Raw genomic sequence first — 6,000 nt, 5'->3', positions numbered from 1 at the left:
CTGGATGTAATATTTTACAAACTAGGTCATTTAATGGGTCACCCGGTGACTTTGATTAAAGCATAAAATCTTGTTCATATAGAGCAATATATGAGAAGAAACAAATTAATATTTGCTAAAAGAAAACAAAGGGTAAATGAAAGACATATAAACTAGACTTGTTGACACATCCTCTTGCTTTATCCGTTTTTCATGTCTCAACATGTTTTATTGTATCCATGTTGACGCCTTTCCTAATGGCTCCATTTTCTCCTTTTGCCTCCTTTTTTCTTCTTGACTTCAGTCCTTTTGCCTCCTTTATGTTGCTTGATTTGCACTAGACTTGGAACATAAGAGCACACACGTGGCAAACTGTTTTTGTTCATGGGTTCTCCAAGCTCCAGTTTCGTCAAGCATCCAGTCTCTCCCATGATATTAACAGTGTTCTGGGTTCCGTTTCTTTCTTTATCAAAAACCACAGCAACTTCCTTCTCCTCGTCAACGAAGAAAGTATTAAATGAAAGCGTCATGTCAAGGTATGGCATATTGGTTGTGAAGAAGTGGCTCCACAACACACTTTCGTCATCAATCTTAGTCGTAATCCATATCTCAATCTTACATCCAAACGTCTGAAATAAAGCTGCAATATTCTCTTCTCTAACCAAAGATAGTGACGCAAACAGTTTCCTCCAAGCCTGAAACGGTAAAGGCAGGAGCGGTCCGAATCTCTCTCTTGTAAAATCAAAACAGATTATATGATCAAGTTTTCCGAATGCGTTTCGTTCTGCAGCGACCCAGTAAGTGTCTCCCTTGAGAGAAATACCACAGTGAGATTCTATACGCCAGCGTGGTGTCACATCGAGAGTAGTCCATAAATCAGTATCAAAACTGTAGATTTCATAACGTATAACAGCGTCTTTGAGGTTTACGCAACGACTATAATTATCTATAAACCTCAAAATTTTGGGCCTACGAAAAGATATGTTCTCACTATAATTTTCGTACCCGAGAGCGTATTTGAAAAAATCCCGTCCTTTCCATTCAGTTGGACGGTAAAAACTTATGGTTTGGATCCACCTTGTTTGTCCCAAATACGGATTACAAACCACAATCTTAGTATCATCTTCTTTCAAGATGCATAACAATAAACCCTCACAATGAAAGACTTTGTATATCTTGACTTGTTTGTCTTGGCAAGTAAGTTTACCTAAACACTGTATAGATGGATTCTCATTGACGGTGATTCCCATTAGATAAACGTTGTAATCCATCAACACGACCTTCCGAGTCTCCCCTAATTCCTTCGCTGCTGCTTTTTCTTTGTCAATGTGCATCTTCGTAAAGCTTTGGCTTTCGAACAAAGTGTTCCAGTTTTTGCAAGTTAATCGCACCGCTCTCATGTATTTCCAAGGAACCCTAAAGACAATATCCTCTACCAAATCATTTGGAAGATTTGACATAGCCGTCGTCGTCGTCATTGTTTACAGTTGACGAGTTGAGTCAAAGGACCTTCAGAAACCTTTTGCGGCTCTTAAGGTTGTAGAACAAGAAAGAAAAACCCCTAAATGAAGCTGGGCCAATTGAAAGCCTTGAATCTAGTCGGCCTTTTTAATGTTCATGATATAACGATATAATTTGATACACTTGCCTTCTCCACCAAGTATATACATTTCTCTTTTAGCCAATCAAGAGTGTCAAACTCACGTATACGCACTCGTTAGGTTTGAAAAAAAAAAAACAATTTTAATATAAACATACGTTATAAAACGAATGCGAATAACATGATAAATAATTGCAGCAGTCGTAGTTGCTAATGCTCTAAAGGCAGTGTGATATGAAACATATCGGAATGAAACTATGGAAGTTAATAGGCAAGCTAAGCTCTCTACAACTACTAAGAGTCTAAAAGAGACACATCAATCTCTACTGAGTGATGGGATCACAATGACACAAAAAGGTCTCCATAGTCCAAATCTCTAACACCATTGATGATAGTCTTTTCGTCTGGAATATGTGGCCATGTGGGGATTCAACAAACCTTGCAAATAAACTGTCGTAATTGGATAAAATTCAAAAAGATCTCTTATGGTTGCCTATTTTCACCTAAATCTAAATGTAACAAAATTTCAATTAATTTTCCATGATCATGTTCAAAAATATTTGGTTTTATGCAGTTCACTTTTAGTATTATTGCTGTGGAAAGATGAACATTTCAAAGGGAATATATATATATATATATATATATATATATATATAAACAATAATTCTTAAGATGTATAGAATTTTGTCATTTTGTGTGTCTTAAATTTAAAATATAGAGCTTATATTTTTTTATCCTTAATTTGCTTTATATATTTTAATGTTTGTTTATAAAAATTTTAAAAATAGATTGTTAATTAGTACAATATTCATTAATTAACATATACATCAAATATAAGTATTTAATTTTAATTAATAATATTACTACATATTACAAAAAAAAAATCGAAAGATCATTAATATTGCAATTTTAAAAAAACCAATAAATTAAAATCATTTTATTAATAATATCATAGTATATATTGACCATTGTTGTTCAATATATATTTTAGATTACGCTATAATTTTCCAAATAATGTGTTTGAAATAAAAATGTAGCATCAACAGTAAACAATAACATTGAAGTTTAAACTAACAATATAATTCATTTAATATTAATTTAAATAGGTAAAGAATGTGTTTGTGCAATGTAGTGTGTTTTATATATAAGATAGAAATGTAATTTAATCTGAATATTAGCAAACTAGCTCATATTACCACAAACACTTGTTCAAAAAGGTCAAGCATAGTGATTTTATATCAACAATTTGCAACTTGATTTGTTTGTTCTCTACGGGGAAATGAATATTCTTAACATACCAACCCAACAAATTAAAGCTTAAGTGATCTGATGACAGTTGAATGTTCTCTAAAAATGTTAACTTAAGCAACCAAAACTGATTCATGTAGTGCTCATATAGAACAATAAATGGGAACAAACATAATATTGCTAAAAGAAAACAAAGGGTAACTGAAAGACATATAAACTAGAATTGAGACTAATCAACTCTAAGCTCGTTTCCTCCTTTCGCCACCTTCTCTTGCTTCATTCCTAAATCATGTCTCAACATGTTATGAACATATATATCGATGTTGATGCCTTTCCTAATCGCTCCGTTTTCTCTTTTTGCCTCCTTTATGTTGCTTGATTTGCACTATACTTGGAACATAAGAGTACACACGTGGCCAACAGTCTTCGTCTGCGGGTTCTCCAAGCTTTAATTTCCTCAAGCATCCAGCGTCTCCAATAAAAATAATATGGGTTTTCCCGAGTATTGTTTCTATGTTAAAAACCATAGCAACTTTCTTCTCCTCGTCAATGAAGAAAGTCGAACATAAATACATATGGCGAAGGTATGGCATATTCACTGTAAAGAGATGGCTCCACGACACATTTTGGCATCAATCTTAGTCGTAATCCATATATCAACCTCAAGAAATGTCGTGTCCCTTGTCTGAAATAAAGCCCCAATCTTCTCTTCTCTAACCGAAGATAGTGACACAAACCGTGAACCCCGAGACTTCAACGGCAAAGGCGGAAGCGGTCCGAAGCTCTCTCTTGTAAAATCAAAACAGATTATATTTATATGATCAACTATTTTGGTGGCATTCCGCTCTACAGCATGCCAGTAAGTGTTTCCCTTGAGAGAAAGACCACTTTGAGATATTATACACCAGTTTGAAGCCACAAATCAGTGTCAAAATCGTAGATTTCATACAGTGAACCGTTGTTATTTATGTTAAAACTGAAATCATTTATAAACCTCAAGATTTTGGGGCTGTTATTTTTGTAGCCGAAAGCGTAATAGTAAACATATCGTCCTTTCCATTCACTTCCAGGGTAATACGTTCTGGTTTGGATCCACCTTGTTTGCCCCAAATACGGATTCCAAACCACAATCTTAGTATCATCGTCTTTGAAGATGCATAACAATAAAATAAACCCTCACAATGAAAGACATGAGATATTTTGACTTGTTCTGAATCGTCTAGGCAAGTAAGTTTACGTAGAGACTGTATAGATGGATTCTCATTGACGGTGATTCCCATTAGATAAACGTTGTAATCCACCATCACGACCATCCGAGTCTCCCCTAGCTCCCTTGTTGCTGCTTCTTCTTTGTCAATGTGCATCTTCGTAAAGCTACGGCTTTCAAACAAAGTGTTCCAGTTTTTGCAAGTTAATCTCACCGCTCTCATGTATTTCCAAGGAACCCTGGAGACAATATCCTCTAGCAAATCATTTGGAAGATTTGACATAGCCGTCGTCGTCATTGTTTCAAGTTTAATCAAAGAACCTTCAGAAACCTTTTGCGACTCTAAGGTTGTAGAGAACAAGAAAGAAGAAACCCTAAATGAAGCTGGGCCAATTGAAAGGCTTCAGAATCTAGTCGAGCCTTTTAGTATTGTTCAACGTAATAATTTGATACACTCAACTTCTATGTACATTTCTCTTTTAGCCAATCAAAAGGTTTGAATTTTTATTTTTTTAAATAATTGCAGCAGTCGCAGTGGCTAATGCTCTAAAGGTGGGTGATAGGAAACATATCGGAATGACAAAATGGAAATTAATGGGCTAGCTAATATAATTAAGCCCTCTACAACAACTAAGAGACACATCAATCTCTACCGATCGAGTAATGGGATCACAATGACACAAAAACGTCGCCATAGTCTAAATCTCTAATACAAAGGTCGCACTGATGATAGTCTTCTCGTCTGGAATATGTGGCATGTGGGATGGGGGGCTTCAACAAACCTAACAAATAAATTGCGTCCGTATTTGGGTAAAATTGGCAAAGATCTCTTTTTTTTTTTTTCCTCAAAGGCAAAGATCTCTTATCGTTGCTTATTTCCACCTAAATGTAACACATGGACAAAAATTTTAAGAATTTGTTAGAAATACTTTTTTCAAAAATATATTTCTCATGTCATTTTATTTTTGACCCCTTTTACACAATTATGATATATTAAGTTAGTTTTTAGATTTTTTTTTAAGTTTGGATTTTCTATTTTACATTTAAAGAAAATTTGTTAGAAATACCCCTTTTTAAAAATACATTTTTAATATTTTTATCTCTGTCTTCTTTTACATAATTACAATATGTTAAATAAATTTCTAAAATTTTATTTTTTGGTTTGGATTCTCTATTTTACATTTAAGGTATAGTTTTAAGGAGTAGGGTTTAAGATTTGGGGTTTAGGGTTTAGAATTTAGTCATTTTATATATTAAAATGAGTACTTTTGAAAAGATACACCATGAAATGATATTTTTGAAAAGTGACATAGAAAATGGGTATTTTTGAAAATCTCCCTAGTTTTAATTGGGTAGGGTTTAGTATTTGAAATTTATGATTTAGAATTTAGTCATTTTGTATATAAAAAGAGGTATTTTAAAAAATGGACAACATGAATGGATATTTTTGAAAAGTAATATAGAAAAAGGTATTTTTGAAAATGCCCTGAAATTTTTTCATAATCATGTTCAAAATATTTTGGTGTTATTATGTAGTTGACTTCTCGTATTGTTGTCAAAAATGAATCATTTTTAAGGTAATTATATATTTAGAAACACTAATTCTTAAGATGTATAGAATTTCATGTGTCTTAAATTTAAAATATAGAGCTTCATTATAATGTTTTATCCCTAAATTACTTTTTCATGTGTGTTTTTTTTAATAACTCAGGAGTGATCCTAAAGGTTTCCTAGGCCCAAAGACTAATCTCCTGGGGCCAAAGAAAACCATGTTAAATTTCGAACCCCCGTGGTCGATGCTACTCAAACCCAGGTGGCGGGACTTTTCTCCCTTTACCGCTGAACCCATGTGTGTTTATAGATTACATAAGTACAATAATCATCAATTAACATATATATATATATATATATATATCAAATATAAGTATTTAGTTTCTATTACTACATATTACAAAAAAAAATTTTA

At 33.2% G+C, this 6,000-nt stretch overlaps 2 pseudogenes; both read right to left on the bottom strand.

Annotated features, from left to right (window-relative positions):
* Positions 1-233: 233 nt before the first annotated feature.
* LOC104749857 (peroxiredoxin-2A pseudogene) lies at positions 234-1,439 on the bottom strand (annotated as a pseudogene).
* Positions 1,440-3,162: 1,723 nt separating this feature from the next.
* Positions 3,163-4,317, bottom strand: LOC104749850 (peroxiredoxin-2A pseudogene; annotated as a pseudogene).
* Between the last annotated feature and the right edge of the window lie 1,683 nt (positions 4,318-6,000).

Source organism: Camelina sativa, chromosome 2 (assembly GCF_030686135.1).
Source record: "Camelina sativa cultivar CO46 ecotype springtype chromosome 2, ASM3068613v1".
In the NCBI taxonomy this organism is placed as follows: Eukaryota; Viridiplantae; Streptophyta; class Magnoliopsida; order Brassicales; family Brassicaceae; genus Camelina; species Camelina sativa.
This window is presented reverse-complemented; position numbering and strand designations above follow the sequence as displayed.